This window comes from Anoplopoma fimbria, chromosome 6, assembly GCF_027596085.1.
Source record: "Anoplopoma fimbria isolate UVic2021 breed Golden Eagle Sablefish chromosome 6, Afim_UVic_2022, whole genome shotgun sequence".
Classification (NCBI taxonomy): domain Eukaryota; kingdom Metazoa; phylum Chordata; class Actinopteri; order Perciformes; family Anoplopomatidae; genus Anoplopoma; species Anoplopoma fimbria.
In genome coordinates this window covers 15,212,891-15,228,254 of record NC_072454.1, presented here as the reverse complement: position 1 = coordinate 15,228,254, position 15,364 = coordinate 15,212,891, and the positions used below count along the sequence as shown (strand labels likewise).

At 39.8% G+C, this 15,364-nt stretch overlaps 1 pseudogene; it reads left to right on the top strand.

The window, feature by feature from the left end:
• Positions 1-122: 122 nt before the first annotated feature.
• LOC129092744 (mitochondrial ubiquitin ligase activator of nfkb 1-A-like) lies at positions 123-6,667 on the top strand (annotated as a pseudogene).
• Positions 6,668-15,364: the final 8,697 nt, after the last annotated feature.

The window sequence follows — 15,364 nt, the reverse complement described above, 5'->3', positions numbered from 1 at the left end:
CTATTTAATGAATACTCTGCTTATGCATCTGTTCCTGTGCAACAGCTAAAGATAAATTCTGTTTTTATCAATTTGTATGTGCTGCACACAGAGATGAGAGGAAAGGTGATGGAACATGAAACATGATGGTGAAGACAAATGACTCAGGTAAGGAGGTGATTATGGGTATGATCTGTTACTGTTATCTATTTAAAAAACATGCATGCAATTCATTTTTTTCTGTCTATTTGCATTTGATTTGCTCTGTATTTAAAAGGAAAGCAGTCTGAACCTTTGCTGTTTTACACAGGTTGAACCTAAAAATAGTTCTGCAATGTGAAAAACAATCTTAACCTAATGGATCTTTACATGTAACACATGTTAATGGTGGCATTGGCCCTCAAGAAACTGGTTTTGACAATTGGGTTCAAGTTGTATTGTTGAATCCAATTGAAGATTGGAATCCAATTGAAGACCAAAAGAAGGCTTTTTTCCTTGACCTCAATTGACTCTCTTAACTTGGACTGGTGTTGTAATAAGTGTGGGTAATATTGGCCAAAATGTATTAAGACACTTAACTTGTATTCAAGTCAGGTTTATTTATAGAGTATGTTTAAAATCAAACATTGACCACAGTGCTTTACAAGAGATAAACACTTTAACATTTTGGGAAATACCAGAATACACTGGGGTGCAAAAGCCACATCACTGTCAACAATGGCTCCAACAACCTGAAGAGCCAGCAGGAGAGAGTGTGAGTGATAGAGAAAAGCCTCCACCGCGTTCCCCAACAGCAGAGTGGACATATCAACCCTGCTGCCAAGGAAGGACTTCCACCCTGACAATGTCTACAGGATCAAATGCAACATGTCCAGAAACGGTATCCTGAGGCCCAACGTCCACCTAGCCCACCGTGGATATCAACAAATGACCGTGTCCATCTGTTAAATACACAGTCCCCGTCTTGGCCTGGACACTGAAAGACGTAGCCATCAACAGAGAGCAATCCACACCCAGCAGAAAGGAGCCGCTCGGCCCACAATCCCCTTCGACAACACGGCACCCCACTGGACCATTGCCTAGATAAACCCTGTGAAGACCAGATCATCCTCCACACCATGCCACACTAGGACCTCACCAGGGCAGCTAGGATCTCCCTCATAAGGTAGCCACACCCTAAAGCATACCCTGCTTTATGGTCTATTTTACTATGAATGGAACCATCATTTACTAAATGAACATCAAGCTGTATTGAAGATTTCAAACTAGCACTTGAGACCATATTCATGTTCACAATGTATACTGAGGTAATAAATCAGGTGAGTAGTGGGGTCAATTTCTTATAGACTTCTATATAGTCGGAGTCGCCCCCTGATGGCCAATAGAGAGAATGCAGGTACAAGGCACTTCTGCATTAGCTTCACTTTTCAGAACCAGAGTTTGCAGCCTTATGACAATTTACAACAAAAGAAGTCTATCTCATTTTAACATTAAATGCAATTTTTTGAGTTTTAAGCTAAATAAAATCTAAATAATTTGTTATTTCATGTTGGAATGTCCAGGGCCTGAGATCTTCTGCTTTTGGCCTTAAAAGCAGGACCCCAGACTTAACAAAAGAGTCAGGAGATGCAGATGTGTTCGTTTTGCAGGAGACCTGGCATAGAGGAGACATTTCCACTGGTTGTCCTTTAAACTACAGAGAGTTTGTGTTCCCCTCCACCAAACTGAAAGGAGTAACCCAGGGCAGGGGTTCAGGAGGAATGCTGATTTAAAGGCAAACCGTGTACACTCAATAGAATTAATCAAAAAAGAACTATTTTTAATTTGGCTCAAAGTAAGGAGAGAGGTTGTCGCCACAGATAAAGATTCATGTGTACAGCATATAACCCCCCTCCAGCCCCCCCCCCCATCAAAATCCCCTTATTATAATGAAAATAGTTTCTCCAGTCTAGGAGATGAGATCAATCACTACCAGGCCCAGGGAAGCGTACTGATCTGCAGGGACCTTAAAGCCAGAACAGGTGTAGAACAAGATTATATTAACCAAAAGGGAGACACACATATACCTGGCCAAATCAGCATTGCCCTCCCTAACATCTCCAGAGGAACAACTTTGTCGAACACTGGGTCTATACATCGTTAACGGTCGGCTATACGAAAGGACTCCCTTGGTCATTACACGCAGCTCTCTTTTTGGAAATAGCACAATAGATTATAGTATTACTGACCTAGTAGACCCTTTATGTCTGAGAGCATTCCCAGTAAACCACCTAACAACGTATCTGATCATGGTAAAATTACACTCTACATTAGAAAGACAGTAACACAGCCTCATGTAACAGAACCCAGTAAACAACTTGAAAGATGGAGCAATCTCCATTTTCTTACCTTCCTATAAATGGCCACAGTACTGATGGCCTGAATCAGGCTGTACGGGGTATAAACAACATATTTGACAATGTGGCAGATGTATTCAATCTGAAAAAGTCTTGGCATCACAGATAAAAATTTTTAAATAAATCAGCCAATGAAAAGTGGTAGAAGCAGTAAAATGTATCAGTTTATCACCACAACACATATGAGCTGTTGTTCCTCTCATTACAGATCAGACTCTGTCTTCTGATTTACTCTTCTAAAATTTGACATGTAATTCTTAAAAACATTTTTGAAAGTAATGTTAGTCATTGCTTATTTATGGCCTTAAACAAAAATAAATTACTAATATATACAGTAGGCCTATGATACATACATAGACAAGCACGCACCTACGTCATGTGACCTGGACAATGGCGCCATTCCCCCGTCAATCCATTTGTTCAACTTGAGAGCATGTTGAGAGACTTCTTTTCTCTGACAGGTCTGCAGTGACGGGACACTCAGAGGGGATAGGTGGGTTTCCTATGAAGACTACAGAAGGCAGTGCTTCTTGGGGCCAGTCCTTCCCTCTCAGGCAGCTGCTTCCATCTCTATAGGAAGTTCCGGGCGACACTCCATAAACCTGATAAGGCTCCACACTTAACAAAAGATGGAAAACTCAAGGACAGTTTGAAAGTTACTCCAGGAGCGTGTCACTTCAGTATGCTGTCATCAAAGGTGCTGTGCAACCAATAGGTGAGCTTCTGACAAGCCGCTTCCAAAAATAATTGGTCAGAGTGTTGCAGAAATTCATGTTGAGACAACACACAGAGAGAGAGAGAGAGAGAGAGTGAATGCAGTGCCCTTGTGTCAGTGGGATCAAATGAGACCGCCGTCAGAGTCCCGTGCCCTCTGTCGGCCTCCGGACTGCACATGGAGACCCACAAGAAGTTCCACTAGGTTAATTACGGCAAGGGTGACATCATAGGACAATACTTCAGTGGGGAGGAGCTTAAAGGGCAACTGGAGACCAACCTCTTACCCCAATGGGTAAGTTAATAATTCTAATGGCTCACAGCTCTTTGGCGCATTATGGACTTTGACACACTGCTAGGGGAGCAAGAGATTATGGGTCTTTGGTGGAAGGCGCTTCAGTCCTCCCATTGGTGGGCCCACGCTACTACTACTACCATCTAAGAGTTCGCTGGGAGAGGAACAGGATGGAATCTGAAAGAGTGTGGACCGAAGCCCCATGAGCATGTGCTTCAGTGAAGGACCCTGAGGCCCTTCAGGATGGCGCAGAGGAACACATAGAAAATACCTTGGTGATCTGAAAAATGTGAATTGTAAGGATAATGTGCAAACACTTTGTTCACTACAGAGTTTAGGTGGAGGTATTTTATCTGTAATTGTAGATGAGAAATACAGGACAATTAAGTTATTAGAGAAAAGGGTGAACATTTTGCAACAGAAAATTATTCAACCCCCTTTGAAGTTGTTAATTAATTCACTACAGACAGGCAGAGTGTGTAAGATGTTGGCTTGTTGAAACAAATTCAATAAAGCGAGAGAGAGAGACACAGAGGAAGAGAGAGAGAGAGATCCTCAGAAATGCAACACGCTCTACTCGGCTGTGTGAACAAATAAATGATGGCTGCTAACTCTCATGCTATGCGCCTTATTTTCTCAAATAATTGCACCTATTTGTTCTTAACAAGACAATAAAAGCTCATTTGAAAAGGTTGAGGTGAGAGCGAAGAGGTCCATCTCCTCCCATCTCACTCACAAGTACGGGCTGATTGTCTCTGGCTTAAAGCTGCATCTCCATACAGAACGCCATCCTGGATGTCAGACGCGTGTTGACAGATTATAACTTGGGGATTCATAAAGAGACAGCCAATGGGTCGAGGGGAATTACTGTACTGCATTTGATGCACTCCCAGCCAAAATGTCAGGGGCCAGAAGGCTTGCTGCATATACAAACTGCTGCACACCAAGGACACACTGTCATTTGTCACACACCCTCAGAATCAATTCACACAGATGAATAGTTCTACAGATTATTATTATTATATAGACTGAAATGAATAGTTTGACATTTTAAACTGATTTGCTTTCTTGCTATAAGAGTAAGATGGCACTCTCATATCTGACCTTTAAATAGGAAGCTACTGCCAGTCAGGGTTATTATTGCAAACTATAAAATGAAAAATAAGTAGTGAATTTTTTTTTTCTGAAAGTATATAAGAAACGATTCATCAAGGAAGACTAAAGCTAACCTGAAACAATATTGCTTGCTTAAAAAAAAAAGGAAAATAAAATGAACATAAATTCACTGCAGTTTTAATTTATGAGCTGTAATATATCACTCCGAAAAAAAGGAGGCAGCATGAATTTTCGTGATATTGAACCACAGAAATTGAACAGACTTGGCATTACAGGAGATAAACAAGAACATGATTAAAATATTGTGGTAGATCAAATGCCATTCAAGCTGTTCATCTCAGGTCTAAAGTTAACGTGAGGTCCGGAGGAAATTGCAGATGATAAGTTTTCTTCTGAGCGTGGTATTGAAGTTGATTCCCAAATTAAAAGATTTTAAACATCATTGCCATTCCTTCACAGTTCTCCAACCATGTGTTTTATGAATGTATAGCAACATGCTGTTGAGACATTATACCTGGCCTTAACAAAAACAAACTAATACTACTGGAAAACTAAACACTAATACAAAAAAATACTAAATACTAAATCTAAACCTTTCTGAGAAACTGAAAACCAACTAAAACGAGCAAAACCTAAACTAAAATGAAACGTATACGAAAATTGAAAATGAATGGTCAAGAAATAGTTCATCATATATCCATTAAACTACAAATCAATGTTTTGGTTTTTTTTGCACATTTTTGCATGTATGGATAAAACCAAAGAGATCTAGAGGTGCTAGTAGGCAGATTTGTATTTGTGTTGGAGCTATTATGCAAAACTTAGTTAACCCTCTCCTGAATCTAGCTATATATTTAGCATATATGGTATCAATCTTCTCATCTAATCCTTTGGATTAATATTGCTCTTTCTTCTTTTTTGTGTTTGTTATAATTTTTTTGTGTGTTGCAGGTTGTTGTCAGTCGCATTCCTGGTGGACATTCATATTTTGTACTTTTTGTACTTTGTACTTTTGAATCCAAGTGGTGCATTTTTTGTAAAAAATGTAAAAATATCTTCAGGTTAGAAAATGCTTCATTTCAAACAAATCTACATCAGGTGACAGTCCAAGTTGTCCTTGCAGAGATGTGAGAAATGTGTTTTTAGCTTATTGTCACTTAACATTGGAAAATATCCTGCACCAGAAAATCTCAACAAGACTGCACCTTTTTTTTGCTGCTGTCATTACCAACCTGAGCGCATCCTGTGTCTGTTTCCCAGCTCACTAATAAATGGTTCACTTAGTGCTGCCAACGTGCACATGTTACTTCATTAAGTAAGTCGAGCCCACTGCTGGCGTTCTGTCCGACTGTCACAGCCACTTTACGAGGCCAACCCGTCAGAGCTGCCGGAATGAGGTTCAGCAGCCAGACACGGCTCGCACCTCGAGGCGATTTCTGAGAGGTAGTCATAATGAATGGTGCTGACTGCAGCTCTGCATATGGCTTGCAGTGATTAACACTGGAGATTGATATAAGCAATACAAGGATCCTACTGTTCGAATAAATGTCTACAAATGTCTTCTTTCTGATTTTTTTGTTAATATTTGACATACAAAACAATAAATCAATAGCCCCATAAACCAGGCATATCTCAGCCTCTCGCAACTGTTGCCGGGCTAACACGTCAGATTTGATGCAGAAGATCATGCATTGTTAATCTTTTTGGGTGAAAAGGGGAAGACTTATTTCATCAAAACATCCACCCCCTGACTCTGGCATTTGTTTAATTCATTCGCTCCATGACATACACTCCACACAGCCCGACAGACAGCATGGCGTTTATCTTCCTCAATATCAGTTGATCTAAATATTTGAAACACAAAGACACCGAAGTGGGTCAGGATCCAGGCGATTCCCCAGAAATGTTCAATCATGCAAAACAGTGCGCGGTGATAACTCCAACACGCAGCATTTACCCCCAGCCAGGGACAGGTACCTGAGCAAACTCAGCTCTGTTTGGACAGCTGCTTGATGAGCCAGAATAGAAAATGAGTGTTTATAATCACCCAAATCTGAACAGGCCTCTCCACCGGCGTAGCTCTTGTGATGTAATGGTGCGCAGAGTCCTTGGCGTGTTTTGATGATTTTCATGTTGTTCCCCCTTGTGACAGCAGGCTGGGATCTAAGCCAGGTAACAGGAGGTGAGGACGTATAGCTTGAGCTGCAGTTTTGTAGAAGCCGAATGCTTCTGTAGACAGATTACTACACTGTTACTGATCTTTTGCACAAAAAGCCGGCCTCCTCCAGCTCATTAGAGCTATTTTTGGAGGGAACATGAGTTTTGACATGTTTGGTTGCTTTATGCGTGTGGATAAACTAAGCAGCGAGGGAACTGGGGTAATTGTTTTCTACTGATGAAGTCTAGTACACAAAACAGCTTCACAAAAATAGAGCTGGTTTTGATACACAACATTTGCTTTAGTTCGTAACTTAGTGGGAAACGTTTTGCAGGATGCAGCCTTCCTTGGAACATTTGCAACAAGATGACATTGCCTATTCTAAAAGAAAATGTCCCCCAAGAATTACAATATTCCACCCCAAAAATTGACAGCCATTATCATAACCATTTGGGCTCAAGGTGTGAGTTTTGCATGAGTTTCTCTCAAGGAAATGTAAACCAGTTCTCTCTGAATAATGTCTTCAAACATACAGTGGAGTCTTAGTCTCTTCCAATTAAGAGTGTTTCTATGCATAATGCAGATACAAGCTGCTAAATACATCTCCATATTCAGATTACAAATAGCTATTTATGAATAAACATTATATTTCCTTGGCAACTGAGCTTCTGTACACCACAAAAGACAGAAGTAAACAGGATAAGGTGTTTATAAGCAAACAGTTTCGTTGCTAATGATGGCAGACAATCCATAGCTTATAAATATTTTCCACTAAATCTAAACAGGATCAGACATATGTAATACCAAGGGTGAGTGTGATATAGTGCTCTATATAGATGCTGTCCATAGTGTGTCAAATATGTCTCTAAAAAAGATTCAAACAAAAACACTAAAATTGTCATTATTTCATTACCACAACTATGCACCATGCCAAGAGTGAAAATTAGCTCCAGTTTAACACGCAGCGGTTGTTCCCTGTTACATGGATCCTCTCACATTCTGTATGCCATTCAATCTCATTCACTAATGCTCATTATAGCCTCAGTGTACAAACAATTTATCTTCTTTCATACTGTTTAACAATGTAAATGAAATTTGTGTTATTACTTCAGGTGAGCCATTCCAACCATGGAATCCAATCAGCTTCCAAACTACATCTAAGATTGTCAGCACCGCGGGTATTTCTCGTCTGTTTTTTTAGCTCTTTTCTGCTGCACGAGAAACCCACATGAGTTACAGTGAAAGATGCTCTGTCGGATAAATGCCTCCGACAGGCGAGACTGTGATGTAGCTGTCAAGATTGACAGTCACGGATGTCCCCAAATGAAGCCTTTTTGTTTTGCCTAGATTGTATTTCTTTTCCCAGCCGAGGAAATGCTACACAGTTGTTGGATTTCGATCTGGATGACAAAGAGACCTACGGCAACTATTGCTCAGAGGGCAAGGTAGATCCGTCTAACCCATTCGGAAAAAAACAGCAGGATATTGATTCAGCCGTTGATTGTCAGTCAAGGTCATGTTTGAGTTTTTTGTCCCTGGATAGGTCCTACAATGAAGAGTTTATGACAAGAGTCTGCACTTTCTATAGGGAACTCTTTATATCAGAACAAGTGAAACTACTTAGACTTGTCACATCGCTGCAAAGGACACTCAATGTTTTTCACAATGACTGACAGTCAGCAACTAACGGGCACTCTCTTAAACATTCTATAGCCCAACATGCAGCAGGCAGGATAATCATCGAGTGCTTAAGCTATTTTTGAAAAGAGAGTTAATGTGTCAACTCTGCCACATCGAATGTGTGACAAGAGGGTGCTACCATTCACTTTACACATTGCACATTCAGGTTGATGCCTCCATCCGTTGCTTTAGACATAATGCATAACTGATGCTTTCACCTACGAAGCCAATGAATAATAATGTTTGTTAAATATTTAAAATAATAATGTGTAGCGTAAAACGAATGGTAGCTTTATATTTTTTCTTTAACCTCCAATCAATTGATAAAAAAAAAGGACAAAGCATTTTTTTCCCCTTCATCACAGTTGAGAAAATGAAGGAATGTCAAACTAAAAACTTTAAAGTAACATTGGTTAGCTAGCTTTGTAAGTGTTTGCTTGCTGGCTAAAATGCTTTAGCTCAATCTCTTAAGACCTCTTAACAGACGTTACGTGGTGGTCGGGTAGACACAGGTCCACATTGCTTGTTTAACCATGTGGTATTAAAAAATAATCATAAATTAAATCAGGAACCACCAATGTGGTGATAGCTAGATAGCTAATTAGCAACCAGCTAGCAGACAAACAGGTTGGTTTAATTTGCTCTCTAGATGAACTAATATAAATGTCTTTGTTTACCCTTCTGGCATTAATAGTAATTCCAAACACTGTCTACATGTGCTTTTGTATGCAGAGTCCCACTTGCAGGTGTACTGTACTGATATGCTCAGGTATTGTTGTAGTTCCTCATAGCTGAGCCATCTTCACCAAGAGAAACTAGTAATAAAAAAAATGTCCACTTGTGGGATTTCAGGCCATTTTTATATGTCATCCTCACAGTCACTGGCTGCTGATGAATGTGGTTCTGTAAAACCATCAGATCACCACAGTGTAGCTGCTGAATGTTTTAAGATATCATAAATATCAAATGGACATTGTTTACAACGCTACTACAGCTAGACTGGAAGAAGAATACAGATGCATGCGAGCCGCAAGGGAACAAATGGGTGGAGCAGGATAAGGTGAATAAAGCTCTATTTCTTTTTACCCTCCTTTATTTATTTATCCACTCAGTTACATTTCTGACTTGTGTGACAACTATTAAATACATCTTGTCAGTTTTGGAGCAAGTAAGCATCATTTTTGATAGATTCGTAAACAGCCACAGTTCAGTAACCACTGAATTATTGTTCCACTGCTTCTTAGTTTAAAAACGCCTGAAGGGTTGCTGCAGTAAGCTGTGGAAGTTAATGCAGATGGGGCTTTGTCTAAAGTGAAAGTAGTCTGCATCATATTCAGGATTGAATAAAAAGCAACTATGCCATAATGGCGTACAGCCACTCTGACATGTGGGAATGGGAAGAAAATGTTTGTAGGCCTTTTAAAGCAAATATGTTATGATGTGAATGTTATTACTTGGTTATTCTTTTTTAAATGCCATTTTTGCAGGTCACTTGTTAGTTGATTTGATTGTCTTGTACACATTTTCATCTTCTGGCAAAATTAGATTTGGTTGCTCGAGGGCAACCCTTTATAAAAACACAATTACCAAGAAAAATGCGTCATCAGTCAGTGTGTATTCCTGCTAAACCGTGTGAGGTGTTGACATTATGCTGTGGGGTCACAGTGATGTAAACCTGAGAGCAAAAGAAAAAAGTCTCTTTGCAGCTCACTCTGAAGTTCCTGGCTAAAATGTGCACACGTGTGCGGCCTTCCACAGCTAAGACATCAAACTAAAGACAATTATGGGGCTTAGGAAAACTGCAATTCTCTTTAGTGAGTACTGCTGGAGTCCCAGTGAAGATGAAAAATGCATGTCAGTAGTGAAAAAACCCACCAGCTCCCCGAGGGTGCTGAAGCTATGAACCACAAGAAAGAGATTAACCAATGCAGCTGTGAGAGAGAGGTGAGCTCCCTGTTCTCCCCCACCCTCCCTTGCTAACAGATCATTTTAAAATCATTTTTTTGAAATAAATGTACCATGACAGGTGTGATTAAATGGAGTAAATAATTTGTGTCAACTTGAAGTGCCCAAAGAAAAGGTTTATTCTCACGATCATCCAGTGATTTTAACGGCACAAAAGCAAAGACGTTTTGACTGATGCATTTAAACAAAAGATTGACATCTAATTTAATGATATTCTTTTTGTCCGCCTGTTTGTTGGTTATGCCTACAAGATATAGCATTACATTCCTTTGTTATTGCATTTGGCAGAATTTGCCTGACAACATGAAATTGAAGCAGCTACACGCTCTGGTTCTAGTAATAGCAACGTATGAGCTCTAATCAAAAGAAGGTACCAGTAAAGGGTATTTATCTTATGTTGGCTTTAAATAGGACTGGATGGTCTGAGACACAATGCATTGTCACTGCCTTTTATCTAGAACTTACCAAGATGTACCTCTTTAGGGAGGGTGTCAACATTGGAAACAAGATGGGAAAAAAACACTTTTATTTCCATAAATCTCAGGGGCGTAATCTGGTGGACTGCTGTGAGCTCTGGTTCATCAATCTATCAACGTCAGAGAGGAGATCCAGGGAGTGCTCTTAGCTCTGGTTCCTCAACACTCCCATCTTTTCGATCCTTATCTCCCCGTCAGTACATAGCTGACACCGACCTCACTCTGTGTCAACTCATGAAGCGTCAACAAGCTCCAGCGCTCTGTCTCCACCGACATTCCCTGCAGGGAAAATAAAGGACGAGCACTCAGCTGGTTGATCGTCAGGGCCATTATGTCCCCCCCAACATTCCACAAGTCCATCCATTAACTAGGGGGTATGCGTTCCACTTCCCCTTTGATGTGTCACACTCTGATGCACATTCGGTTTTAATATGTGTGACTGAATCCACTTAACTGGTAGTGAGAGGAGGTGAGAAGACCTTTTTTTTTCTTCTGTAGAGCACCCGATCAACGCCAACGTCGTGTCCAAATTCTAGTCTTTTACTGTGATATGAGTAAAAAGTATATATGAGTAGTGAGTATATAAATATATATACACACTACAGCCAGTAGCCGGTTAGCTTAATTTAGCCCAAAGACTATACACAGGGACAACAAACTAGGCTTGGAACACACCCGTCTTCGTACACAACCTCCATTTTGATTTCAACTACACCCATGTTAAACGTTAAGACTGGATCTAGCACGGTTGCTACACTCCACAGACATATAAACGCTTGGCAAAGTACTTAAGGGGTAGTAAGTTCCTGCCACAGTCGGTGTATCCGGGATCACATCTTGCCATGATGACACACACAAACAACACAGACTCACAAGCTTTAAACAACACCAGTACCAGCTTACAGAAATGGAAACACAGACGAGGATAAATACAGACAGATGAGGGTTTTTATTTAAGTCAAATGTGGATATAAAACAGTGGGATCTCATTAAATTCTGTCATCAATGCTAAATTAACTTGAAAAACATAACTATGACTAAGATGAAAATATAAGTCCCCTTCTCAGTCAGGCAAAATATAGGCGATCAAATGGATGGTCAGTGTTTTATAAGCAGATTGATCTACAAGAATGTGAATAAAGGTAAAAAAACAACCTGCATGTTTGCGACGCAGTGATTAAAACCTGTTTAACAAAGCAAAGCAGGGTTGTTTTTAGCAACTAATTCTCCAGGTTTTGTCCAACATAGAGCCTAACACGGAGCGACAGCATGGCTGCAGGTGAAGCTTAGAAAGAGTATACAGTTAATCACATCTGTAGCGGCTCGCACATCTGTCAGGTTAATGAGACAACGCCCGGGGGGAATGATGATGAGTTTACATACAGCTGCAGTAAAGTTTGCCTCCAATTTTACAATCAACAGGGTTGTCACATCTCCTGGCTAACTTTGTGTCTGGAGAGAGGACTTTATGATGAATATCTGACAACACAGTTTTAAGTTTCATCATGAAGGGACCAACATCACACTCATGAAAACTGCCAGGTTTCACATGAATCAGACAAAATGCTGATGGGAGTGTAACTGATGCTTCTATCTGCTGTTACAATCGATACCAAACATCATCAGGAGACAGTAATGGACACTCATGGATCTCCAGATTTAGACCAATGGAATGATGCCAACAGGTACATCCTCATTATACTGTATAGAGCCCTTTTAGGAAGGACACGGGCTCAGACGGTTTCCATGAAAGCACCTATTTGTAGTGATTGTCTTTCCTGCTAAATTTATATTTCAGGCCAAAAGCTGCAGCAATGTTTCCTCCCAGCAAGAACAAAAATCAATTCCCAGCCACATGTAGAGTTTGCATGTTCACCTTCTGTTTGATTTGGTTTTCATCCACATCACAAAGCCATGCAAGTCAAATAGAAGCAAATTCTGCCTTCTGTGTTTGCTGGGCATAAAATCCAGCCATCAGTTAAGATGGCGAAGAACAAGCAGGTAAAGTGGATGCATGACTGCATGACTTTTCATTTGGTTAATTTCATACACCAACATGCTATGCATTTAGACGACAATTATGGTATATTAGTCAGATAATTAATGAAAGAAAGTAAGTTCAGCACCAACTTGAGTACTGTGAATACCTGTGTTCACTTCCTTAATGCATCTACAAGCTTTTAAGTAATGGATTTCAGATGTTCATCATGTTGCCTTGGTGGAATGTAATTATAAAGAGGAAATTACATATAAATGGAAATCAAGGTTCTTAATTGTTAAAACGAAGAGGAATAAAGAGAAAATATACTTTTAATATAATCTCCATCATCACTCTTGCAACTTGCCAAATTAAAGTTTTACCATTCTCAGCTTCACCTTTGCAAAGTTATCTGCGTTGACAGTTTCATTTTCAAATTTCACAATTTCTAGTGAGTCAAATGAGTGCTCAAGAAAAAGAAATTGCAAAAGAGAAAAATTATTATCTTATTGGTCATGAACCGCACCAGACAAAGCCAAATTAAAATTTTACATAGCTATTCCAAACACAATCCCCAGGCTGTTGTTAGCAGATAGGAGCAATGTCTTTCATGGTAAATTGTTTTTGCCCTGCTTTCTTTAGCAGCAAAGTAAACATCCAAGCACTGTGTGTTTAATACATCTCAATGGGACCCATGGGTGACATTTGTGTGAATCTGGAGAATAAAGGAGCATTTAGCTAAAGGAGATAAATGTCACCCCCTTGCCAGTGATTCAGCATGAATAAAACAAAATGACTCAGTGTTTTGGTTGTTTGCACTTTTATACTTATTCCCCCAAAACGCCAGGAAGAAACATTTTAAATATATGTATGACAATAATCAATGTTCTAAATATGAAATGCCTACAATTCACATCTTAACTATTGTGCCTTTGGTCACATCCATATTTCCACCTTAAATTAGTTTTTATTTCAAAGGATGAGACTTTAGATTCAATTTTATGTATTACATAAGTACAACATCAAGCCGTTTTTACTTCTAGATGCTGTTACTAATTCAACCTCCATCAGGCTTTGCTGCAGATCTGCTCAAACCTTTTAATACCTTGAAAAGAAAATATTTCCCAGAAGTGTTGCAGGGACTGCGCCGCAGTGAGGATAAAGTTTGACTGCAGTGCAGCTAATTTGACAAGAATCCACTAAAGACCCAAAATAATCTGCTCTTCCTCCCACGGAAAAGTTAATACTCCGTCATGACTGCACAACCTTTTATGAGATCTGAAATGAGCAATAAGACATTTATCAAATAAATTGTTCTCGTTGGTATAAAGCTCGAGGGTGAGATGTACAAGTATGCGTTATGGGATGTTATCTAATCCCTAAATATAAGCAGAAAACAAAATGCGCACAAATCCCCAAATTAACCAGAGTCGCTTCTGGTGAGGCATATTGAATAACATTTCCAACTGCGGTCCCCTGAGTGAAATTATATTAGGAAGAGGACAAAGAGAAACATCATGGTGTGAATAGAAATGTACAACGGAGTCAATGGTGATAGTTCAATACTACTGGCAAACAGTGGCGATTTTGGTATGAACATTTTGACGGAGCCACACAATATTCATACAAGAAAATAAGATAATGCAATCCAAACATATAGATATATCAAATTGAACCATAGTCTTACAACTGAGCACGAGTGAGAGAGGGGAGACATTGCGATGCTGTGACCAATGCATCACCAACAGCAGAGATGACAAAATTCCAGCCGAATAATGCCATCAAAAATCACACAATAAAGATCTGACAGCATACTGTATGTTACCTTACCAACATTTTGGACCACCAAAGGACAACGTTTAAAATCTCTCAACATCAAATAGCCTACAAATTACCAGCAACAAAAGGTGCATTTGTCACCTATTAAGCAACCTCATCCTGGTAAACATTGTACATCAAATTCAAAAGTTTGTTTAGAAAAATAGATGAAGTGCCATTGAACTAGGGTTGAGCATTGTAATGGTTCCTTAGCCCTGAAATCCACTTGCTGTCCAGATAGTTTCCCCTCGGAAAAGAAGGCATGGTAAGCAGAACAGTGCTTTTTTTGCAAGCAATTGGCCAAGTTTTCCTTTTGAACCACTCATGATATTATTAAGTCTTCCTGTCGATGTGGGCCAAAGGTTTTATTTCCATTTTTTTCTCCAGGGGTAAAGTTCTTAATAGTACTGTAGTTAAATAATCCACATCAGTCATCACAACTGTAACGTAACGTTAACGTAAGTACAATATCAGTCCCTCTTTAGCTAGCTAGCAAGACGTTTTCACCCATTAAAATCAACTAATGGGATGCTTATAGGGGCCCTGACCATCAGGCACCACTCACCATCTGAAAGTTCACTTTGAAGGCGCGCGCACATGCACGTTTTTTTCGGGGCAGAGCTACAAGTGCAGTAGGGCCAGTTCTGCCTTGCACAACCAAGCGGAAACGGGCAAGCAGCATCAGGCACAAAGACAAATTTACACACACTACAAAGCAGTGTGTTTCCAGAGAAGAGATATAATTCAGAATATGATGAAAAATCATCATATAATCATATCGCCTCTAGA